This window comes from Oncorhynchus tshawytscha, linkage group LG15, assembly GCF_018296145.1.
Source record: "Oncorhynchus tshawytscha isolate Ot180627B linkage group LG15, Otsh_v2.0, whole genome shotgun sequence".
Classification (NCBI taxonomy): Eukaryota; Metazoa; Chordata; class Actinopteri; order Salmoniformes; family Salmonidae; genus Oncorhynchus; species Oncorhynchus tshawytscha.
The window spans coordinates 23,333,016-23,360,580 of NC_056443.1; the positions used below are offsets into that span (position 1 = coordinate 23,333,016).

At 41.4% G+C, this 27,565-nt stretch overlaps 2 protein-coding genes across 40 annotated transcripts in view; one reads left to right on the top strand and one right to left on the bottom strand.

Moving 5' to 3' along the window:
• Positions 1-27,565, top strand: part of LOC112214694 (receptor-type tyrosine-protein phosphatase delta) — a 905,847-nt gene that overhangs the window by 275,134 nt on the left and 603,148 nt on the right. The window lies entirely within an intron of this gene.
• The window catches only part of LOC112267515 (contactin-5-like), a 210,093-nt gene continuing 205,607 nt past the window's right edge, over positions 23,080-27,565 (bottom strand). The window contains exon 17 of the mRNA XM_042298356.1: positions 23,080-24,283. The gene's annotated coding sequence lies outside the window, so the exon portion shown is untranslated. The remainder of the gene's footprint in view (positions 24,284-27,565) is intronic.

Below are 27,565 nucleotides of genomic sequence, written 5' to 3' on the forward strand. Positions count from 1 at the left end.
ATTAGAACGTGCGTTGAAGATGTCGTTCCCATAGCAACGATTAAAACATTCCCTAACCAGAAACTGTGGATTGATGGCAGCATTCGTGTGAAACTGAAGGCACGAACCACTGCTTTTAATCAGGGCAAGGTGTCTGGTAACATGACTGAATACAAACAGTGCAGCTATTCCCTCCGCAAGGCTATCAAACAAGCTAAGCGCCAGTACAGAGACAAAGTAGAATCTCAATTCAACGGCTCAGACACAAGAGGTATGTGGCAGGGTCTACAGTCAATCACGGACTACAGGAAGAAACCCAGCCCAGTCACGGACCAGGATGTCTTGCTCCCAGGCAGACTAAATAACTTTTTTGCCCGCTTTGAGGACAATACAGTGCCACTGACACGGCCTGCAACGGAAACATGCGGTCTCTCCTTCACTGCAGCCGAAGTGAGTAAGACATTTAAACGTGTTAACCCTCGCAAGGCTGCAGGCCCAGACGGCATCCCCAGCCGCGCCCTCAGAGCATGCGCAGACCAGCTGGCCGGTGTGTTTACGGACATATTCAATCAATACCTATACCAGTCTGCTGTTCCCACATGCTTCAAGAGGGCCACCATTGTTCCTGTTCCCAAGAAAGCTAAGGTAACTGAGCTAAACGACTACCGCCCGTAGCACTCACATCTGTCATCATGATGTGCTTTGAGAGACTAGTCAAGGACCATATCACCTCCACCCTACCTGACACCCTTGACCCACTCCAATTTGCTTACCGCCCAAATAGGTCCACAGACGATGCAATCTCAACCACACTGCACACTACCCTAACCCATCTGGACAAGAGGAATACCTATGTGAGAATGCTGTTCATCAACTACAGCTCGGCATTCAACACCATAGTACCCTCCAAGCTCGTCATCAAGCTCGAGACCCTGGGTCTCGACCCCCCCCTGTGCAACTGGGTACTGGACTTCCTGACGGGCCGCCCCCAGGTGGTGAGGGTAGGCAACAACATCTCCTCCCCGCTGATCCTCAACACTGGGGCCCCACAAGGGTGCGTTCTGAGCCCTCTCCTGTACTCCCTGTTCACCCACGACTGCGTGGCCATGCACCCTCCAACTCAATCATCAAGTTTGCGGACGACACAACAGTGGTAGGCTTGATTACCAACAACGACGAGACGGCCTACAGGGAGGAGGTGAGGGCCCTCGGAGTGTGGTGTCAGGAAAATAACCTCACACTCAACGTCAACAAAACTAAGGAGATGATTGTGGACTTCAGGAAACAGCAGAGGGAACAGCCCCCCATCCACATCGATGGAACAGTAGTGGAGAGGGTAGCAAGTTGTAAGTTCCTCGGCATACACATCACAGACAAACTGAATTGGTCCACTCACACAGACAGCATCGTGAGGAAGGCGCAGCAGCGCCTCTTCAACCTCAGGAGGCTGAAGAAATTTGGCTTGTCACCAAAAGCACTCACAAACTTCTACAGATGCACAATCGAGAGCATCCTGGCGGGCTGTATCACTGCCTGGTATGGCAACTGCACCGCCCTCAACCGTAAGGCTCTCCAGAGGGTAGTGAGGTCTGCACAACGCATCACCGGGGGCAAACTACCTGCCCTCCAGGAGACCTACACCACCCGATGCTACAGGAAGGCCATAAAGATCATCAAGGACATCAACCACCCGAGCCACTGCCTGTTCACCCCGCTGCCATCCAGAAGGTGAGGTCAGTACAGGTGCATCAAAGCTGGGACCGAGAGACTGAAAAACAGCTTCTATCTCAAGGCCATCAGACTGTTAAACAGCCACCACTAACATTGAGTGGCTACTGCCAACACACTGTCAATGACACTGACTCTACTCCAGCCACTTTAATCATGGGAATTGATGGGAAATGTAAATATATCACTAGCCACTTTAAACAATGCTACCTTATATAATGTTACTTACCCTACATTGTTCATCTCATATGCATACGTTGATACTGTACTCTATATCATCGACTGCATCCTTATGTAATACATGTATCACTAGCCACTTTAACTATGCCACTTGGTTTACATACTTATCTCACATGTATATACTGTACTCGATATCATCTACTGTATCTTGCCTATGCAGCTCTGTACCATCACTCATTCATATATCCTTATGTACATATTCTTTATCCCCTTACACTGTGTATGACAGTAGTTTTTTTGGGAATTGTTAGTTAGATTACTTGCTCGTTATTACTGCATTGTCGGAACTAGAAGCACAAGCATTTCGCTACACTCGCATTAACATCTGCTAACCATGTGTATGTGACAAATAAAAATTTGATTTGATTTGATCCGTGCCCCCCAACTACACCGACCCCAGGGGACGGAATGAGCATCAGTACTAGGAGGATCCGTGACCCCCCCCCAATGACACCGGCCCCAGGGGACGGAATGAGCATCAGTACTAGGGGGATCCGTGAACCCCCCAACGACAACGGCCCCAGGGGACGGAATAAGCATCAGGACTAGGAGGATCCGTGCCCCCCCAACTACACCGACCCCAGGGGACAGTCTGGGTGCCGATGGTGAAAATCCCTGGTCAGCGAGGCTTCCTGGATGCCCACCGCAGAACCCCAGCACCCCCCACCCCCGATGCCTCGAATCCAGGACCTCCGGACCAAGGACGTCGGACTCGATGTCCAGAGGAGTAGGTAGGGTGTCACTGAGTCCATCCTCAGCGAGGGGACCAGGCTCCACTGATCTGAGGAGAGACACAGTCCTGAGGAGGGATAATGAGGTAACGCACCGTTTACAACTCCCTGTTGATTACAGCAATGGCCCAACAAACCACAGGCTCAGCTTCTGGCAGGGCAGGCGGAGGGGCAGGTTTGCGTAATGAAAGTTCCGGAGGGATCCGTGACACAGAGGTGTATAGAGTACAGTGATGTGTCCTGTAAGGAGCATTGGCGGCAAATCTGATGGCTGAATAGTAAAGAACATCTAGCCGCTCAGATGTTACCTGCCGATCTATAAATTACGTCTCCGTAATCTAGCATGGGTCATCTGAATCAGGGTTAGTTTGGCACCTGGGGTGAAACAGGAGCGATTACGATAGAGGAAACCAAGTCTAGATTTAACTTTAGCTTGCAGCTTTGATATGTGCTGAGAGAAGGATAGTGTACCATCTAGCCATACTCCCAAGTACTTGTATGAGGTGACTACCTCAAGCTCTAAACCCTGAGAGGTAGTAATCACACCTGTGTGGAGAGGGGCATTTTTCTTACCAAACGACATGACATTTGTTTTGGAGGTGCTCAGAACAAGGTTAAGGGCAGAGAAAGCTTGTTGGACACTAAGAAAGCTTTGTTGTAGAGCGTTTTAGACAAAATCTGGGGAGGGGCCAGCTGAGTATAAGACCGTATCATCTGCATATAAATGGATTAGAGAGCTTCCTAGTGCCTGAGCTATGTTGATGTAAATTGAGAAGAGTGTGGGGCCTAGGATCGAGCCTTGGGGTGCACCCTTGGTGACAATCAATGGCTGAGACAGCAGATGTTCTGACTTTATACGTTGCACTCTTTGAGAGAGAGAGTTCGAAAACCAGGCCAAAGACCCCTCAGAGACACCAATACTCCTTAGCCGGCCCACATCAAATCAAATCAAATGTATTTATATAGCCCTTCTAACATCAGCTGATATCTCAAAGTGCTGTTCAGAAACCCAGCCTAAAACCCCAAACAGCAAGCAGGTGTAACACGGTGGTTAGGACCAACTCCCTAGAAAAGCCAAAACCCAGAGGAACCAGGCAATGAGGGTTGGCCAGTTCTCTTCTGGCTGTGTCGGGTGGAGATTATAACAGAACATGGCCAAGATGTTCAAATGTTCATAAATGACCAGCATGGTTAAATAATAATAATCACAGTAGTTGTCGAGGGTGCAACAAGTCAGCATTCAATGAATGGTCTACTGTATCAAAATCTTTGGCCAAGTCAATAAAAATAGCAGCACAACATTGCTTAGAATCAAGGGCAATGGTGACATAATTGAGGACCTTTAACCTCTCTAGGCTAGCATCCCACCTGGCCAACATCCAGTGAGATTGCAGAGCGCCAAATTCAAATACAGAAATACTCATTATAAAAATTCAGAAAAGATACAACTATTAAATATAGGTTTAAATATGAACTTCTTGTGAATCCAACCACGGTGTCAGATTTCAAAAATGCTATACGGCGAAAGCATAACTTACAATTATTTGAGAAAATAGCCCAGCAGATAAATCATTACAAACAGTAACCAGCCAAGTAGAAGAGTTACACAAGTCAGATATAGAGATAAAATTAATCACTTACCTTTGACAATCTGCATATGTTTGAACTCAGACATTCATTTATTCAATAAATGTTCCTTTTGTTCGATAAAGTCTCTCTTTATATCTGAAAACGCGCGAACAAATCTGAGGTTTTCTTCAGTAATCCACAGGCTCAAACAGTCACAACAGGAAGGCAAAAGAAAATCCAAATTTTATCCGTAAAGTTCATAGAAACATGTCAAACGATGTCTATATTCAATCCTCAGGTTGTTTTTAGCCGAAATAATCGATAATATTTCAATCGGACAATAACGTTGTCAATATAAAAGGTAAACAAGAAAGGCACTCTCTCTGGTCGCGCGCATGAAAAAGCTCTGTGACATGGCAGGGTCCACTCATTCAGACTGGTCTAACTCCCTCATTTTTCAGAATACAAGCCTGAAACAATTTCTAAAGACTGACATCTAGCGGAAGACATAGGAACTGGAATTTGAGTCCTAAGTCAATGGATACTGTAATGGCATTGAATAGAAATGTAACGGCTCTCTTCTATACAAAACACTAAGACAGGAACAATCACCCACAAACACACAGTGAAACCCAGGCTACCTAAATATGGTTCCCAATCAGAGACAACGAGAATCACCTGACTCTGATTGAGAACCTCAGGCAGCCATAGACTATGCTAGACACCCCTACTCAGCCACAATCCCAATACCTACTAAAACCCCCAATACCACAACACAACACAAAATAACCCCATGTCACACCCTGGCCTGACCAAATAATTATATAAACACAAAATACTAAGACCAGGGCGTGACAAAACTACCAACAAAAGAAAAAATCCATTCAGGAAGTAGGTTTTCTCAAGTGTTCGCCTGCCAAATCAGTTCTGTTATACTCATAGACATTATTTTAACAGTTTTGGAAACTGTAGAGTGTTTTCTATCCAAATCTAATTAAATACATATCCTGTCTTCTGGGCCTGAGTAGAAGGCAGTTTACTTTGGGCATGCTTTTCATCCAAAATTCCAAATGCTGCCCCCTACCCTAGAGAAGTTTTAAGGTTACAATGACACATCCATAACCTGAGCCGAAACCAGTTTGCATACCAGTGAGAATGCCATTAAAACAAGAAAGCCAGTCAGTTGATTATTGACAAGTTTTTCCCACAGTTTTGATAAATAGTGAAAAATAGAAGTAGGCCTATAACAGTTAGGATCAGCTTGATCTCCCCCTTTAAAAAAAGGATGAATCGTGGCTGCCTTCCAAGCAATGGGATCCTCCCCAGAAAGGAGAGACAGGCTTGGCGGAAAAGAGAAAGGGTCTAAACCATTTGAAGTTTTCTGGGTGTCAAGATTAAAACTTTTTCAGGCTTGGGTCCTTTTTTCTGAAATTCCGCCTGACTGACGTGCCCAAAGTAAACTGCCTGTTACTCAGGCCCAGAAGCCAGGATATGCATATCATTCGTACCATTGGAAAGAAAACACTTTGAAGTTTGTATATATATTTGCCACATGTGCCGAATACAACAAGTGTAGACTTTACTTTGAAATGCTTTACTTACAAGCTCTTAACCAAAAGTGCAGTTCAAGAAGAAGAAAATATTTACCAAGTAGACTAAAATAAAAAGTAACACATTAAGAATAATGAGGCTATATACAGGGGACACCGGTACCGAGTCAGTGTGCAGGGGGTACAGGCTAGTTGAGGTCATCTGTACATGTAGGTGGGGGCGAAGTGACTATGTATAGGTAGCAAACAAACAGCGCGTAGCAGCAGTGTACAAGAGGGGGGTGGGGTTGTCATTGTAAATTGTCCGGTGGTGATTTTTATGAATTATCCAGCAGTTTAATGGCTTGGGGGTAGAAGCTGTTGAGGAGCCTTTTGGTCCTGGACTTGGCGCTCTGGTACCGCTTGCTGTGTGGTAGCAGAGAAAACAGTATGAATTGTTCACCAGTCTCCTGGCTGGGGGGTAGAAGCTGTTGAGGAGCCTTTTGGTCCTGGACTTGGCGCTCTGGTACCGCCGTGTGGTAGCAGAGAAAACAGTATGAATTGTTCACCAGTCTCCTGGCTGGGGGTAGAAGCTGTTGAGGAGCCTTTTGGTCCTGGACTTGGCGCTCTGGTACCGCCGTGTGGTAGCAGAGAAAACAGTATGAATTGTTCACCAGTCTCCTGGCTGGGGGTAGAAGCTGCTGAGGAGCCTTTTGGTCCTGGACTTGGCGCTCTGGTACCGCTGTGTGGTAGCAGAGAAATCAGTATGAATTGTTCACCAGTCTCCTGGCTGGGGGGTAGAAGCTGTTGAGGAGCCTTTTGGTCCCTGACTTGGCGCTCTGGTACCGCTGTGTGGTAGCAGAGAAAACAGTATGAATTGTTCACCAGTCTCCTGGCTGGGGGGTAGAAGCTGTTGAGGAGCCTTTTGGTCCTGGACTTGGCGCTCTGGTACCGCTTGCTGTGTGGTAGCAGAGAAAACAGTCCAGAACTTGGGTGACTGGAGTTATTGACAATTGTATGGGCTTTCCTCTTACACCGCCTATTATATAGGTCCTGGATGGCAGGAAGCTTTGCCCCAGTGATGTAGTGGGCCGTTCGCAATACCCTATGTAGCGTATTAAGGTCAGATGCCGAGCATTTGCCATACCAGGTGGTGATGCAACCGGTCAGGATGCTCTCGATGGCGTAGCTGTAGAACCTTTTGAGGATCTGGGGGCCCATGCCAAATCTTTTCAGTTTCCTGAGGGGGAAAAGGTTTTGTCGTGCCCTCTTCAGGACTGTCTTGGTATGTTTGGACCATGATAGTTTGTTGGTGATGTGGACACCAAGGAACTTGAAACTCTCAACAAGCTCCACTACAGCCCCATCGAAGTTAATGGGGGCCTGTTCGGCCCACCTTTTCCTGTAGTCTTGCTCACATTGAGCACAAGTCAGAATTGGGGCTAGCAACAGTAGATGGGCCAGGCTATACATGCACATTTCCAGATATCATCAACAGTAATCAAGGCACGGCAGAGGACAGAGAGAGCTCTGCATTGTTGATCTATAACATTTGAATGTGCATTAGATGGCGAAAATGTTATTTTAAGATGGGACATGTTTGTTTTCCTGTGACTGCACATTCACCCACAGAACAGAGTTCATCCTGTTTCTTCTCCTGTGACTGCACATTCACCCACAGAACAGAGTTCATCCTGTTTCTTCTCCTGTGACTGCACATTCACCAACAGAACAGAGTTCATCCTGTTTCTTCTCCTGTGACTGCACATTCACCAACAGAACAGAGTTCATCCTGTTTGTTCTCCTGTTACTGCACATTCACCAACAGAACAGAGTTCATCCTTTTTGTTCTCCTGTGACTGCACATTCACCAGCAGAACAGATCATCCTGTTTCTTCTCCTGTGACTGCACATTCACCAACAGAACAGAGGCAGTCTATTAGTTTGCTGACTTTATATAGTTAGGACGCCTACCTCTTTTTCGCCACAGCTTCCTCTTTCTTTTCCTGGGGATTTTTGCCTGGTCCGGAGTAAGCAGACCGTGTTGCGCCGTCAACTTGTTGAAGTAGAAATCTTCCTCCAAATCAAGGTTAGTGATCGATGTTCTGATGTCCAGCAAATGTTTTCGGTCATAGGAAATGATGGCAGAAATATTACGTACAAAAAAAAGTTAAGATCAGCATAAAAATTTTTAAAAATAGCGGAATTGGTTGAGCTCGTAAAACGGACGTTATCCACTGCAGAGTGTTACAGTGGGAGAGTCAAAGTGGATAGTCATTGCCTTAAGCAGACCTTTTTGGCTGTCCTTCTTGGCTGATTAAAGGTGCCATTGTTGGTCTCTAATTGTACTACCTGGTGTTATTGGTTGTCTGCAGGACATTGGGAATCTGAGTTCACGTGACCTAGCCAGTCTGGACACTTCATTGAAGAGAATTAATAAACAGGAGACGTGACCAGTTTATTGCCATAAATAGATTTATTGAATGGGAGTTCTAGCCGAGAAGCCTATTCAATGAATCACAATAAGGAGCCACCCATCTTCAGAATATTACCAGACATTGGATCATAGAAAACAAACATCAAGGTCTATTCATATGAAAAGAAAGATTTTCTCTCAATCTCAACAAAAAGTGTCATCAACAATATCCAATTATTTTTAATGTGGAAAAGTATTCATTATAAATTGCTCAGTTTTATGTTCTCTTCCTTTGCTTACTCAGTAGAGGTGAATGATTGGATTGGTACTGTAGTGACGACCCACAGGTTCTCTTACTCAGTAGAGGTGAATGATTGGATTGGTACTGTAGTGACGACCCACAGGTTCTCTTACTCAGTAGAGGTGAATGATTGGATTGGTACTGTAGTGACCACCCACAGGTTCTCTTACTCTGTAGAGGTGAATGATTGGATTGGTACTGTAGTGACGACCCACAGGTTCTCTTACTCGGTAGAGGTGAATGATTGGATTGGTACTGTAGTGACGACCCACAGGTTCTCTTACTGGGTAGAGATGAATGATTGGATTGGTACTGTAGTGACCATCCACAGGTTCTCTTACTCGGTAGAGGTGAATGATTTGGATTGGTACTGTAGTGACCACCCACAGGTTCTCTTACTCTGTAGAGGTGAATGATTGGATTGGTACTGTAGTGACCACCCAGTAGAGGTGAATGATTGGATTGGTACTGTAGTGACGACCCACAGGTTCTCTTACTCGGTAGAGGTGAATGATTGGATTGGTACTGTAGTGACCACCCACAGGTTCTCTTACTCGGTAGAGGTGAATGATTGGATTGGTACTGTAGTGACCACCCAGTAGAGGTGAATGATTGGATTGGTACTGTAGTGACGACCCACAGGTTCTCTTACTCGGTAGAGTTGAATGATTGGATTGGTACTGTAGTGACCACCCACAGGTTATCTTACTCGGTAGAGGTGAATGATTGGATTGGTACTGTATAGTGACCACCCACAGGTTCTCTTACTCGGTAGAGGTGAATGATTGGATTGGTACTGTATAGTGACCACCCACAGGTTCTCTTACTCGGTAGAGGTGAATGATTGGATTGGTACTGTAGTGACCACCCACAGGTTCTCTTACTCGGTAGAGGTGAATGATTGGATTGGTACTGTATAGTGACCACCCACAGGTTCTCTTACTCGGTAGAGGTGAATGATTGGATTGGTACTGTAGTGACCACCCACAGGTTCTCTTACTCGGTAGAGGTGAATGATTGGATTGGTACTGTATAGTGACCACCCACAGGTTATCTTACTCGGTAGAGGTGAATGATTGGATTGGTACTGTATAGTGACCACCCACAGGTTCTCTTACTCGGTAGAGGTGAATGATTGGATTGGTACTGTAGTGACCACCCACAGGTTCTCTTACTCGGTAGAGGTGAATGATTGGATTGGTACTGTATAGTGACCACCCACAGGTTCTCTTACTCGGTAGAGGTGAATGATTGGATTGGTACTGTAGTGATGACCCACAGGTTCTCTTACTCGGTAGAGGTGAATGATTGGATTGGTACTGTAGTGACCACCCACAGGTTCTCTTACTCGGTAGAGGTGAATGATTGGATTGGTACTGTAGTGACCACCCACAGGTTCTCTTACTCGGTAGAGGTGAATGATTGGATTGGTACTGTATAGTGACCACCCACAGGTTCTCTTACTCGGTAGAGGTGAATGATTGGATTGGTACTGTAGTGATGACCCACAGGTTCTCTTACTCTGTAGAGGTGAATGATTGGATTGGTACTGTAGTGACCACCCACAGGTTCTCTTACTCGGTAGAGGTGAATGATTGGATTGGTACTGTAGTGACCACCCACAGGTTTTTTTGTATCTTTTCTCTGCATATGGCACACCTCTCCAGCTCCTCTTTAATCCAACTGACCTATCCCAGTAATACTGACACAGATTAATTTGACAAACTTTTAAAGCATTTAAACTTTCCTTCCTCATTAGCAAAAACTCCTCTAAGCCTCTCCCATACCAGAGCAGAGTAGGAAATCGACAATGTGACAAATACATCCGCATGACACTCGAGAGGCTAGACCAGCCAAGATACAGGAGAAGGAAAGTCTGGTCATTTCTTTTTTGCTTTATTACTTTGATTTCACAGTGCAGGGCCAGTCAAATTGGCTGATCTGGATGTTACTGTAGCCTGCCTCACAGCCACCAAGGGAAGCCTTCCAGTCATCAAATATGTCAGCCGGCTGAAGGGTTCAGTACATCAGGATTTACTGAGTATGAGAACACACACACCAACACACGCAGGCACACACCACACATGCACTCACACACTTCCTGTAGAAATATTTTAATGGAGCAACAATTGTTTCTTTATTATGTAAATATGTCAACTGTAATTCATGCGTATATTCAACATAACTTACAAAGAAAACTTTGATCTGTGAATATTTTAAACGTTTCGAAATAAAACCATAATCCTTGAATATGTAAAAATATTTCACAAACATAACCAGAATCCGTAAATGTAATTTTTTTTTAAATTCACAAATGAAACCATGATCCATATGCACGTTCAGCAAAAGTCTAATACCTCCATGATCCTTAAATACATGGAAACTTCACATAAACCACATATAAACCACATATAAACCACATACTGTATAAACCACATATATACAACATATAAACCAAACAACAAACTTAAACATATAAACAACAAGTAAACCAAACATAAATATCAAATAAACCAATCAACAAATAAACAACATATAAACAAAACAACAAACAAACATTGAAACCAAACATAAACAACATGAAGTGAGGGAGATAAAGCTTTGCTTTATCTTAGCCAGGTCACAGTTGTAAATGAGAACTTATTCTCAACTGGCCTTCCTGGTTAAATAAAGGTGAAATAAAAATAGAAAATACAAATAAACAACATGTAAACCAAACAACATATAAACAACATGTAAACCAAACAACATTTAACCACATATAAACAAAACAACATTTAAACCAAACAACATTTAAACAACATATAAACAACATGCAAACAAAACAACATATAAACCAAACAACATTTAAACAACATGCAAACCACATATAAACAACATGTAAACCACATAAAAACAAAACAACATTTAAACCACATAAAAACAAAACAACATTTAAACCAAACAACACATAAACAACATACACCAAACAACATAAACCACATATAAACCACATATATAACACATAACATATAAACCACATATAAACCACATAACATATAAACCACATATAAACCACATAACATATAAACCACATATATAACACAACATATATAACATATAACAAATAAACCACATATAAACCACATATAAACAAACAATATAAACCACATAACATATAAACCACATATATAAAAACATATATAACATATAACAAATAAACCACATATAAAACAAAACCATTTAAACCAAAAACATAAACACATATAAAACATAAACCATACAAACCAAACAACATAAACCATAACATATAAACCACATATATAACACAACATATATAACATATAACAAATAAACCACATATAAACTACATAACATATAAACCACATATATAACACAACATATATAACATATAACAAATAAACCACATATAAACCACATAACATATAAACCACATATAAACCACATAACATATAAACCACATATATAACACAACATATATAACATATAACAAATAAACCACATATAAACCACATAAACCATACAAACCAAACAACATAAACCACATATAAACCACATAAACCATACAAACCAAACAACATAAACCACATATAAACCACATATATAACACAACATATATAACATATAACAAATAAACCACATATAAACCACATAAACCATACAAACCAAACAACATAAACCACATATAAACCACATATATAACACATAACATATAAACCACATATTAACCACATATATAACATATAACAAATAAACCACATATAAACCACATATATAACACATAACATATAAACCACATATTAACCACATATATAACACATAACATATAAACCACATATAAACCACATAAACCATACAAACCAAACAACATATAAACCATATGTGGTTTACATGTGGTTTATATGTTGTTTATGTTGTTTGGTTTGTATGGTTTATGTGGTTTATATGTTATGTGTTATATATGTGGTTAAATCTTGTTTGGTTAATATGTGGTTAAGTCTTGTTTGGTTAATATGTGGTTTATATGTTGTTTGGTGTATTTGTTGTTTATATCAAATCCAGTCAGCTGATGTTCTGAAAGAGCTGCAAAATCTGGACTCTTACAAATCAGCCGGGCTAGACAATCTGGACACACGACAATCCTAGACACTAGACAATCTGGACACATTGTTGCAACCCGTATTACTAGCCTGTTCAACCATTCTTTCGTGTCGTCTCAGATTCCCAAAGATTGCAAAGCAGCTGCGGTCATCCCCCTCTTCAAAGGGGGGGAGACACTCTAGACCCAAACTGCTACAGATCTATCCTACCCTGCCTTTGTAAGGTATTCGAAAGCCAAGATAACAAACAGATTACTGACCATTTTGAATCCCACCATACCTTCTCCGCTATGCAATCTTGTTTCAAAGCTGGTCATGGGTGCACCTCAGCCACCATCAAGGTCCTAAACAAGATCTTAACCACCATCGATAAGAAACAATACTGTGCAGCCGTATTCGTTGACCTGGCCAAGGCTTTCAACTCTGTCAATCACCACATCCTCATCAGCAGACTCGACAGCCTTGGTTTCTCAAAAGATTGCCTTGCCTGGTTCACCAACTACTTCTCTGATAGAGTTCAGTGTGTAAAATCAGAGGGCCTGTTGTCCGGGCCCCTGGCGGTCTCTATGGGGGTGCCACTAGGTTAAATTCTTGGACCGACTCTCTTCTCTGTATACATCAATGATGTTGCTCTTGCTGCTGGTGAGTCTCTGATCCACCTCTACGCAGACGACACCATTCTGTGTACTACTGGCTCTTTAGACACTGTGATAACTAACCTACAGACGAGCTTCAATGCCATACAACTCTTCTTCCATGGCCTCCAATTGCTCTTAAATACAAGTAAAACTAAATGCATGCTCTTCAACCGATCGCTACCTGCACCTGCCCGCCCATCCAACATCACTACTCTGGACGGTTCTGACGTAGAATACGTGGACAACTACAAATACCTAGGTGTCTGGCTAGACCGTAAATTCTCCTTCCAGACTCACATTAAGCATCTCCAATCCAAACTTAAATCTAGAATTGCCTTCCTATTTCGCAACAAAGCATCCTTCACTCATGCTGCCAAACACACCCTTGTAAAACTGACAATCCTATCGATCCTCGACTTCGGCGATGTCATTTACAAAATAGCCTCCAATACCCTACTCAACAAATTGGATGCAGTCTATCACAGTGCCATCCGTTTTGTCACCAAAGCCCCATATACTACACACCAGAGCGACCTGCACACTCTCGTTGCCTGGCCCTCGCTTCATACTCGTCGCCAAACCCACTGGCTCCAGGTCATCTACAAGACCTTGCTAGGTAAAGGCCCCCTTATCTCAGCTCGCTGGTCACCATAGCAGCACCCACCTGTAGCACGCGCTCCAGCAGGTATATCTCTCTGGTCACCCCCAAAACCAATTCTTCCTTTGGCCTCTCCTTCCAGTTCTCTGCTGCCAATGACTGGAACGAACTACAAAAATCTCTGAAACTGGAAACACTTATCTTCCTCACTAGATTTAAGCACCAGCTGTCAGAGCAGCTCACAGATTACTGCACCTGTACATAGCCCACCTATAATTTACCCCAAACAACTACCTCTTTCCCTACTGTATTTATTTATTTATTTTGCTCCTTTGCACACCATTATTTCTATCTCTACCTTGCAAATCTACCATTCCAGTGTTTTACTTGCTGTATTGTATTTACTTCGCAACCAAGGCCTTGCCTTTTACCTCCCTTTTCTCACCTCATTTGCTCACATTGTATATAGACATATTTTTCTACAGTATTATCGAGTGTATGTTAGTTTTACTCCATGTGAAACTCTATGTTGTTGTATGTGTCAAACTGCTTTGCTTTATCTTGGCCAGGTCACAATTGTAAATGAGATCTTGTTCTCAAATTGCCTACCTGGTTAAATAAAGGTGATCTGGCCTACCTGGTTAAAAAAAGGTGATCTGGCCTACCTGGTTAAATAAAGGTGAAATAAATTAATATATATAAAAAATCTTGTTTATATGCAGTTTACATTTTGTTTGGTTTATATGCAGTTTACATTTTGTTTTGTTTATATGCAGTTTACATTTTGTTTTGTTTATATATGGTTTAAATCTAGTTTATATGTGGTTTATATATTGTTTATATGGTCAACTTCATTGATTGAGTATCTCCCACCCAACGTCAGCATGTTGCTGGAGGCTAATAATGAACAAAACAAAATATTTCCACTACTTTACTAATGTGTCCTTTTCTTACAAAATGTAATGGTTACAGGAAGAACGAATAACTACATATCTATTACATTTGAATACTGTTTTCAACAAACTGCCAGGGGTATGTTGAGCATTCGTCAGCATTGTCATCACTGTCATCGTCCTGGGGCCAGACTATTTGTGTAAATTCAATCTAATAGAAAAAAAGGGAAATAATTCAAGCACCTGCACTTGAACCAAAACAAAGTACAAGCTGTTCTCTAGGCTGATATCCAGCCCCTGTGGTATAACATACCATCTAGCCCATGGTATAGCATAACCTTACATACCATCTAGCCCATGGTATAGCATAACCTTACATACCATCTAGCCCCATGGTATAGCATAACCTTACATACCATCTAGCCCCATGGTATAACATAACCTTACATACCATCTAGCCCCATGGTATAACATAACCTTACATACCATCTAGCCCCATGGTATAACATAACCTTACATACCATCTAGCCCCATGGTATAACATAACCTTACATACCATCTAGCCCCATGGTATAACATAACCTTACATACCATCTAGCCCCATGGTATAACATAACCTTACATACCATCTAGCCCCATGGTATAACATAAACTTACATACCTAATGTTTGGCAATGCTCCTTTTGGTCTCATTGGAACATGTTAGGTGAAAACATGGACTCAGATTTCTGTAATTATCCTGATTGGATATCACACATTTTTGATCCCACCGTGGAGGTTGACACCTGCTGTTTGGATTTGAAAACAAACTGTTTTAAAGCAAGGAGGCACCGCTGATGGACTGTGTGTGTGTGTGTGTGTGTGAGTGTTTGAGTGACAGAGGGATGCAACCAGTGTAAAAGCACATCCACCCTATTATTGCCTCATTGTGCCAGCGACATCAAAGATCTGCCCTAGATAGCCTAATATGCCTCTGGCCAGGGACAGGTGAAGGGAATAGATTTACTTAAATATTATGAAGGGTACTTCTGGGCTTAAGACAGCAGCTGCCACTCCCTGAAAAACCAACAGAACAATGTCTGGTCTCTGTATCAGGAGGTTCCACATGGTGGACTCCTGAAGGCCCTTTGTCATTTGTTCACCTGTCTCATTGTTTGTCAGACTACCTAAAAGACACAATTTCAATGTACACAAGCCTGTGGTGATGGGGAAGCAGTGTAATAGCTTTAACAGGCCTTTAAAAATGTTAGTGTCATGCAGTTAAACTGCTGGATATTGGCAGTTAGACTGCTGGATATTGGCAGTTAGACTGCTGGATATTGGCAGTTAGACTGCTGGATATTGGCAGTTAGACTGCTGGATATTGGCAGTTAGACTGCTGGATATTGGCAGTTAAACTGCTGGATATTGGCAGTTAGACTGCTGGATATTGGCAGTTAGACTGCTGGATATTGGCAGTTAGACTGCTGGATATTGGCAGTTTGACTGCTGGATATTGGCAGTTTGACTGCTGGATATTGGCAGTTTGACTGCTGGATATTGGCAGTTTGACTGCTGGATATTGGCAGTTTGACTGCTGGATATTGGCAGTTTGACTGCTGGATATTGGCAGTTTGACTGCTGGATATTGGCAGTTTGACTGCTGGATATTGGCAGTTTGACTTCTGGATATTGGCAGTTTGACTGCTGGATATTGGCAGTTAGACTTCTGGATATTGGCAGTTTGACTGCTGGATATTGGCAGTTTGACTGCTGGATATTGGCAGTTAGACTGCTGGATATTGGCAGTTTGACTGCTGGATATTGGCAGTTAGACTGCTGGATATTGGCAGTTTGACTTCTGGATATTGGCAGTTTGACTGCTGGATATTGGCAGACTGCTGGATGTTCACAGTTCGACTGCAGGATATTGACCGTTAGACTTCTGAATGTTGACAGGATATTGGCTCCTTTACTCAAAAAAAGAAAACAACAAATGCTCCTGGGTCTGCCAGTGGCGCTGTTTTGCCTTTTGCGTACCTCAGGATTCAGCCCCAGCCCCCATGTGTTGGGAAAAAGACCTGTCTAAATGTGGAAAAACAAGACCTGACTGGGACTAACCATCTTTAAATAACATAGAAATACGTCATTGGCACATTTTTGGTTGAGATGGGGATCAATGAGATTACAACCTACACTGAGTATAGAAAACATTAAGAACACCTGTTATTTCCATGATAGACTGACCAGTTGAATCCACTGGTTTGTGTCATTAACTGCAATGCTGCCGGGTTATTCACGGTCAACAGTTTCCCGTGTGAATCAAGAATAGTCCATCACCCAAAGGTCATTCAGCCAACTTGACACAACTGTGGGAAGCATTGGAGTCCACATGTGCCAGCATCCCTATCGAACCTTGTAGAGTCCATGCCCAGATGAATTGCAGTGCTGAGGGCAGAAGGTGGGTATGCAATTCAATATTAGGAAGATGTTCCTAATGTTTGGGATACTTAGTGTATATTTACCCACTCAAAAAGACAGCCAAAAGTTAGCTGAACTTCCAGTGCTATCACTATGCTTTCACCCATCTAAAAGCACGAACAACTCCAATAGAAAAACCATGTCTTATTTTTGGTTAAGTTGTCACCAAATGTTTATCACTGTGCTTTCAACCATCTAAAAGCATATCAAAGTTCAAATGGGAATACAATGTGAGAAAGTGTGTTTGGAAAGTATTCAGCCCCCTTGACATTTTTCACATTCTGTTATGTTACAGCCTTATTCTAAAATGTATTAAATCGTTTTTTTCCCTCAATGTTCAGGTCTAAACCATAATGACAAAGCAAAAACAGATATTTTTAAAATGTTAACAAATTTATTAAAAATACAAAACTGAAATATCACATTTACATAAGAATTCAGACTCTTTACTCAGTACTTTGTTGAAGCACCTTTGGCAGCAATTACAGCCTCACGTCTTCTTGGGGATGACGCTACAAGCTTTCCACACCTGTATTTGGGGAGTTTCTCCCATTGTTCTCTGCAGATTCTCTCAAGCTCTGTTAGGTTGGAAGGGGAGCGTCGATGCACAGCTATTTTCAGGTCTCTCCAGAGCTGTTGGATCGGGTTCAAGTCCGGGCTTTGGCTAGGCAACTAAAGAACATTCAGAGACTTGTCCCGAATTGTCCCGAAGTTGTCTTGGCTGTGTGCTTAGGGTCGTTGTCCTGTTGGAAGGTGAACCTTCATCCCAGTCTGAAATCATGAGCGCTCTGTGCAGGTTTTCATCAAGGATCTTTCTCTAATTTGCTTGATTCATCTTTACTTTGATCCTGACTAGTCTATTTGACAGACTAAAACAACCATATGGTCTCAGCAAAGTAGTCAGACTAAAACAACCAGCAAAGTAGACAGACTAAAACAACCAGATGGCCTTAGCAAAGTAGTCAGACTAAAACAACCAGCAAAGTAGTCAGACTAAAACAACCAGCAAAGTAGTCAGACTAAAACAACCAGCAAAGTAGTCAGACTAAAACAACCAGATGGCCTCAGCAAAGTAGTCACACTAAAACAACCAGCAAAGAAGTCAGACTAAAACAACCAGCAAAGTAGTCAGACTAAAACAACCAGCAAAGTAATCAGACTAAAAACAACCAGCAAAGTAGTCAGACTAAAACAACCAGCAAAGTAGTCAGACTAAAAAACAACCAGCAAAGTAAAACAACCAGCAAAGTGGCCTCAGCCCAGTCAGACTAAAAAAGACCAGCAAAGTAGTCAGACTAAAACAACCACATGGCCTCAGCCCAGTAGTCAGACTAAAACATGGCCTCAGCCCTAGATGGCCTCAGCCATGTAGACAAACTAAAAACCATATGGCCTCACCAGACTAAAACAAAGCCTAGTCAGACTAAAACAATGATATGGCCTCAGCCCAGTAGACAGACTAAAACAATGATATGGCCTCAGCCCAGTAGACAGACTAAAACAATGATATGGCCTCAGCCCAGTAGACAGACTAAAACAATGATGTGGCCTCAGCCAAGCAGAAAGACTAAACAACTATATTGCCTCAGCGAAGTATACAGACTAAAACAACCAGATGGCCTTAGCAAAGTAGTCACACTAAAACAACCAGCAAAGTAGTCAGACTAAAACATCCAGCAAAGTAGTCTGACTAAAACTACCAGATGGCCTTAGCAAAGTAGTCAGACTAAAACAACCAGCAAAGTAGTCAGACTAAAACAACCAGCAAAGTAGTCAGACTAAAACAACCAGCAAAGTAGTCAGACTAAAACAACCAGCAAAGTAGTCAGACTAAAACAACCAGCAAAGAAGTCAGACTAAAACAACCAGCAAAGTAGTCAGACTAAAACAACCAGCAAAGTAATCAGACGAAAACAACCAGCAAAGTAGACAGACTAAAACAACCAGCAAAGTAGTCAGACTAAAACAACCAGCAAAGTAGTCAGACTAAAAAGACCAGCAAAGTAGTCAGACTAAAACAACCACATGGCCTCAGCAAAGTAGTCAGACTAAAACAACTAGATGGCCTCAGCCATGTAGACAAACTAAAACAACCAGCAAAGTAGTCAGACTAAAACAATGATATGGCCTCAGCCCAGAAGTCAGACTAAAACAATGATATGGCCTCAGCCCAGTAGTCAGACTAAAACAACCATATGGCCTCAGCCATGTAGACAAACTAAAACAATGAATGGCCTCAGCCCAGACAGACTAAAACAAATAGCCTAGTCAGAAAGACTAAAAACATTGCCTCAGCAAAGTAGACAGACTAAAACAACCAGATGGCCTTAGCAAAGTAGTCAGACTAAAACAACCAGCAAAGTAGTCAGAATAAAACAACCAGCAAAGTAGTCAGACTAAAACAACCAGCAAAGTAGTCAGACTAAAACAACCAGCAAAGTAGTCAGACTAAAACAACCAGCAAAGTAGTCAGACTAAAACAACCAGCAAAGTAGTCAGACTAAAAACACCAGCAAAGTAATCAGACTAAAACAACCAGCAAAGTAACAGACTAAAACAACCAGCAAAGTAGTCAGACTAAAACAACCAGATGGCATCAGCCAGTAGACAGACTAAAACAACTAGATGGCCTCAGCCAGTAGACAAACTAAAACAACCAGATGAACTCAGCAAAGTAGTCAGACTAAAACAACTAGATGGCCTCAGCCATGTAGACAAACTAAAACAACAGCAAAGTAGTCAGACTTAAACAACCAGCAAAGTAGTCAGACTAAAACAACTAGATGGCCTCAGCCATGTAGACAAACTAAAACAACCAGATGAACTCAGCCATGTAGACAAACTAAAACAACCAGATGAACTCAGCCATGCAGACAAACTAAATCAACCATATGGCCTCAGCCATGTAGACAAACTAAATCAACCATATGGCCTCAGCCATGTAGACAAACTAAATCAACCATATGGCCTCAGCCATGTAGACAAACTAAATCAACCATATGGCCTCAGTCATGTAGACAGACTAAAACAATGATATGGCCCCAGCCCAGTAGACAGACTAAAACAATGATATGGCCTCAGCCAAGTAGACAGACTAAAACAACCATATTTTCTTAGCCAAGTCTAAAACAGACAGAAAAGTAGGCAGACTAAATCAACCATATGGCCTCAGCCATGTAGACAAACTAAATCAACCATATGGCCTCAGCCATGTAGACAAACTAAATCAACCATATGGCCTCAGCCATGTAGACAAACTAAATCAACCATATGGCCTCAGTCATGTAGACAGACTAAAACAATGATATGGCCCCAGCCCAGTAGACAGACTAAAACAATGATATGGCCTCAGCCAAGTAGACAGACTAAAACAACCATATTTTCTTAGCCAAGTCTACAGACGAAAAGTAGGCAGACTAAAACAACCATATGGCCTCAGCCATGTAGACAAACTAAATCAACCATATGGCCTCAGCCATGTGGACAAACTAAAACAACGATATGGCCTCAGCCAAGTAGACAGACTAAAACAATGATATGGCCTCAGCCAAGTAGACAGACTAAAACAATGATATGGCCTCATCCCAGTAGACAGACTAAAACAATGATATGGCCTCAGCCAAGCAGAAAGACTAAACAACTATATTGCCTCAGTGAAGTAGACAGACTAAAACAACCATATTTTCTTAGCCAAGTCTACAGACAAAAAGTAGGCAGACTAAAACAACCAGCAAAGTAGACAGACTAAAACAATGATATTTTCTTAGCCAAGTCTACAGACGAAAAGTAGGCAGACTAAAACAACCAGCAAAGTAGACAGACTAAAACAACCATATTTTCTTAGCCAAGTCTACAGACAAAAAGTAGGCAGACTAAAACAACCAGCAAAGTAGACAGACTAAAACAATGATATTTTCTTAGCCAAGTCTACAGACGAAAAGTAGGCAGACTAAAACAACCAGCAAAGTAGACAGTCCAAAACAACCAGCAAAGTAGACAGACTAAAAGTACAAGCAAAGTAGACAGACTAAAACAACCAGCAAATTACACAGAATAAAACTACCAACAAAGTAGACGGCATAAAATAGTAGACAGGAAATAACTTGAAAGAACAACAATGAGCAGCTATGGTTAATGATTCCTACGCAACATTTTTGGACAAGGAAAGACCTGCCCTGAGACGAGTGAAACAGCGCCTCACGTCTGTCTGTCTGGGGAAATGATAGCAGATGGAGAGCAGCTTGATCTAATCCAATGGTTGAAGCAGGCTCAAAAGATACCCTGCCTGTTTCCTTACAGACAGAAGAACTAGCAAATAGTTGTTTTGAGCACAGAACATTTCACACTGTTTGAGTGAAAGAGAGATGCGTGCTGGCAACAAAAAACATGTTATGCCGATCATGGATAATTACAAAATATACTTGTGTCAAAATCGTGTTTGTAAAATTCTCGTTTTGTCCGAGTTACTCAGCACACTCCTACATTTTAGTAGAGTCGGAAAGGGACAATGCTCCTCGGTCTCAACTTCTTCCAGATTATAGTAAAGACAGACAGACTAGGGCTGGGAAATATAATGGAATTTGATGGTATTTGATGTTTTTGAATAATACAACTTAAATGTGCTTTATGAGTAGTGCATGACCATACGGTGGCAACACATACATTGTAAGTGATTTCAATGGGTCTTTCTCCATTCTGATTGGTTTATACTGTTCAATTCAACTTCAACCTAAAATAATTTCCTGCATTTCCAACTATTTCTGCATTTCCTGTACTCATTTGAGATCATTTACACATTGCCAGTTATAACTACATGATATGGGCAAGGAAATTAGGCCTTATTTTTAACCAAATGTTGCAATTGCGATTTGACTTGCGATTTAGAACAAAACACCTGGGTGAACTGTTGGAATCATGGAAATAGAATGATTATTCTAATTCTATAGTTAGAATATATATAATAGTGGGCACTTTGAATACAGTGTTTGACATGACAATGAATGAAAATTCCAGGGAGGAGTTATTGTGACATGTTAGGAAAAAAGAGATGGTCAGTGTTTCCTAGGAAACCCTATAATCAACATATTCACGCTTATTCTATTTCTCTTTGATTTAGAAGATACTGTTGTACAAACAACATGCTGATATAGGCCTAGACCAGCACTGGTATCAGGCTGTATTAGCTAGCTACGTCTGCTCTGACTCAGTACATTTATAAGCAAGTAAGCTAACTAGCGATTAGCATTAGCAGCAAACACAATTTAGCTAAAATTGCTAAGAAACCAGCTGTTTGCAGATGTAAGAAAACGAATAGTGTGGTTATAGAACACTTGGAAAGTGGCCACACCGTTGTCATCAACATTGTTGCATGTGCTGCATTGACCATGCAGACTGAACGCATGTGTCTCTTGGTCAAACAACAACAATTGTGCTCCTAGAGTGACAAGGGGCGTGGCTAGCTGTGTTTGGAAAGCGGCATGGAGAGAGAGCGGAGAGGGATGACTCAAGTAGCATGTAAACTATAAAAATGGATGTTACACACAGCGTTTAACAAACCAAACATTCAAATACCATTATAGAAGGTGAAGTAAAAACCCAAACCTGTCCGTGCATCAATACTGGTATAGCAAAATATTTGGTATACCGCCCTAAGACAGGCAACCAGTTAAAAACATATATAGTGAAGACAGATAGCGCAGGGTAGCCTAGTGGTTAAAGCATTGGACCCAGTAACCGGAAGGTTGCAAGTTCAAACCCCTGAGCTGACAAGGTACAAATCTGTCGTCCTTCCCCAGAACAGGCAGTTAACCCACTAGGCTGTCATTGAAAATAAAAATGTGTTCTTTAACTGACTTACCTAATTAAATAAAGGTAATAAAAAAATAGACAGACAACCATTTAAAAAATATACATCACATTTATTTGTACTGACACCAATGAGTCTCCACAGACTTATCAAGTCTTTGTCTAAAGGTGTGTTTGGGCACTACAGGTGAGGACAGGTATACCTGCACTACAGGTGAGGACAGGTATACCTGCCTCACCTTACCTCTGATACATCCATCAGTCCAACACATGTGTTGAAAAGCATTGCTCTTTGCTATCAGAAAAACAGAAACCGTGACCTAGCTGAAACACACACCACTCACTTTTTTGTTTTGTTTCTAAAGGTAACACAATGTACAAAAAGCTAGTCTGGAAGTAGTAACATTTCTTGGGTACTATAAAACATGTTTATTCTTTCACTTCACTCTGTATGAATAAGGAAACACTGATCTCTACTGAGCTGCTGCTTGTAAGGCATCCAAGGACTACATGGATACAGATAACTAATGAGAAGAGAGGCTGAATCAGGCTGATCCCAGTATTACAGCCTTACAGACAGCCAGACAGTCGGACAGAGACAGCCAGACAGCCAAACTGCCTCAGCAGCAGCTTTCAGGGAATTGTTCACACTCTATAGAGCCTCATGGCTTTGACCGCCTGGAAGCAGTTAGAGGCCAGTCGACAGGTAAGAAAACAACGGCCCATAAAGTTAAAGTAATATGCTTCCCAAATGGCACCCTATTCCCTACATAGTGCACTACTTTTGACCAGGCCCATAGGGCACTATACAGGGAATAGGGTGCCCTGTGGGGCGCACATAAATTATTAAACAAAAAGCATTTCCACAACAATGTACAGTTACAGTACAACACAAGTGATGTTGGGAAAAAAGTGCAAAAAAAACATGTTCTCACAAATAATGTTTAGTTCAGCTCCTGAAAAATGTATACTTAAATAAAATAAATTAATGTTATTTTTTGACCATCCATTGGTTTGTTGGTGTCAAAAATGGATGTCCTCGGCAGGCCCCAGGCCTGGTTGGCTTATGGATAAGGTCAGAGAAAACAGACCGTCTGAGGAAGGGAGGGATGAAAGAGGTCCCTCCATGTATAGGAGGATGGCGGGATGGAGGAGCGAGGGAGGAGGTCTCTCTTTGTAGGCCTCACCAGGAAGCTGAAGGCACCAGAGGAAAGGAGAGGAGCAGAGCAGTAGTCCATGGCAGGCCCCACGGTAGCAGGCTGTGAACCGAACACTGGCCACTCTTCGCTCGGACACCTGGGTTTAGAGGGATGGAGGGGTGGAGGGACGGGAAGACGAGGGGGACATGGAGAATGAAGGAGTAGGGAGACAGGGGTGGAGGGATGGGGGAATGGGGGAATTGGGGTAGACAGGGAGATGGAGATGGGGGATGGAAGACAGGGGTGGAGGGATGGGGAGACGAGGATGGGGGTAGACAGGGGGATGGGGATGGGGATAGACACAGGGATAGAGGGATGGGGTAGACAGGGAGATGGGGATGGGGGTAGACAGGGAGATGGGGATAGACACAGGGATAGAGGGATGGGGTAGACAGGGAGATGGAGATGGGGATGGGGGAATAGACACAGGGATAGAGGGATGGGGTAGACAGGGGATGGGGGGATGGGAGTAGACAGGGGGAGAGAACATCTAGTCATTAGTGAGTCCATACCAGGGTTGGGGAGCAACAGACAACATGTAGCCTGGAATCCAGACCAGAGTTGGGGTAAATTCAATTTCAATTCCAGTCAATTCAGAAAATAACCAAAATTCCAATTCCAAAAATGTTAAAAACCATTGAAGAGATTTGGAATTGGAATGTCAGTGTACTTTCCGAACTGACTGGAATTGAAATGGAATTGACTCCAACCCTGATCCAAATTGAAGATTGCTCCGATTCACTATAATGCCATCAGTGAAGTGAAATGATGTGTACCAAGTTTCATGATTTTATAAAATGTAACAATCACACCTACAATTTGCATATCAAGCTTGGACTAACAGCATTACAGAGCTGCAGTATATTCAGTTTGACTAATTAGACAGCAGACTAATTAGAAAACAGACTAGACAGCAGATTAATTAGACAGGAGACTAATTAGAAAACAGACTAGACAGCAGATTAATTAGAAAACAGACTAGACAGCAGATTAATTAGACAGCAGATTAATTAGACAGCAGATTAATTAGACAACAGACTAATTAGACAGCAGACTAATTAGACAGCAGACTAATTAGAAAACAGACTAGACAGCAGATTAATTAGACAGGAGACTAATTAGAAAACAGACTAGACAGCAGATTAATTAGACAGCAGATTAATTAGACACAGATTAATTAGAAAACAGACTAATTAGACAGCAGACTAATTAGACAGACTAGACAGCAGATTAATTAGACAGCAGACTAAATAGAAAACAGACTAGACAGCAGATTAATTAGACAGCAGACTAATTAGAAAACAGACTAGACAGCAGATTAATTAGACAGCAGACTAGACTAGACAGCAGATTAAAGACAGGAGACTAATTAGAAAACAGACTAGACAGCAGATTAATTAGACAGCAGACTAATTAGAAAACAGACTAGACAGCAGATTAATTAGACAGCAGACTAATTAGAAAACAGACTAGACAGCAGATTAATTAGACAGCAGACTAATTAGAAAACAGACTAGACAGCAGATTAATTAGACAGAAGACTAATTAGAAAACAGACTAGACAGCAGACTAATTAGAAAACAGACTAAACAGCAGGTAATTAGACAGCAGACTAATTAGAAAACAGACTAGACAGCAGATTAATTAGACAAGAGACTAGACAGCAGATTAATTAGACAACAGACTAATTAGACAGCAGATTAATTAGACAACAGACTAATTAGACAGCAGATTAATTAGACAGCAGACTAATTAGAAAACAGACTAGACAGCAGATTAATTAGACAACAGACTAATTAGACAGCAGATTAATTAGACAACAGACTAATTAGACAGCAGACTAATTAGAAAACAGACTAATTAGACTAATTAGAAAACAGACTAGACAGCAGATTAATTAGACAGGAGACTAATTAGAAAACAGACTAGACAGCAGATTAATTAGAAAACAGACTAGACAGCAGATTAATTAGACAGCAGATTAATTAGACAGCAGATTAATTAGACAGCAGATTAATTAGACAAGAGACTAGACAGCAGATTAATTAGAAAACAGACTAGACAGCAGATTAATTAGAAAACAGACTAGACAGCAGATTAATTAGAAAACAGACTAGACAGCAGATTAATTAGAAAACAGACTAGACAGCAGATTAATTAGACAGCAGATTAATTAGACAGCAGATTAATTAGACAGCAGATTAATTAGACAGCAGATTAATTAGAAAACAGACTAGACAGCAGATTAATTAGAAAACAGACTAGACAGCAGATTAATTAGACAGCAGATTAATTAGACAGCAGATTAATTAGACAGCAGATTAATTAGACAGCAGATTAATTAGACAGCAGATTAATTAGACAAGAGACTAGACAGCAGATTAATTAGACAGCAGATTAATTAGACAAGAGACTAGACAGCAGATTAATTAGACAACAGACTAATTAGACAGCAGATTAATTAGACAACAGACTAATTAGACAGCAGACTAATTAGAAAACAGACTAGACAGCAGATTAATTAGACAGGAGACTAATTAGAAAACAGACTAGACAGCAGATTAATTAGAAAACAGACTAGACAGCAGATTAATTAGACAGCAGATTAATTAGACAGCAGATTAATTAGACAACAGACTAATTAGACAGCAGACTAATTAGAAAACAGACTAGACAGCAGATTAATTAGACAGGAGACTAATTAGAAAACAGACTAGACAGCAGATTAATTAGACAGGAGACTAATTAGAAAACAGACTAGACAGCAGATTAATTAGACAGGAGACTAATTAGAAAACAGACTAGACAGCAGATTAATTAGACAGCAGACTAATTAGAAAACAGACTAGACAGCAGATTAATTAGACAACAGACTAATTAGACAGCAGATTAATTAGACAACAGTCTAATTATACAGCAGATTAATTAGACAGCAGATTAATTAGACAGGAGACTAATTAGAAAACAGAGTAGAAAGCAGATTAATTAGACAGCAGACTAATTAGAAAACAGACTAGACAGCAGATTAATTAGACAGCAGATTAATTAGAAAACAGACTAGACAGCAGATTAATTAGACAACAGACTAATTAGAAAACAGACTAGACAGCAGATTAATTAAACAGCAGACTAATTAGACAACAGACTATTTAGAAAACAGACTAGACAGCAGACTAATTAGACAGCTGACTAATTAGACAGCAGACTAATTAGACAGCGGAATAATTAGACAACAGACTAATTAGAAAACAGACTAATTAGACAACAGACCAATTAGACAACGTACTAATTAGACAGCAGGCTAATTAGACAGCGCAACAGGCTAATTAGACAACCGGCTAGTTAAACAACAAGACTAAGTAGTCAGCAGACGAAGGTA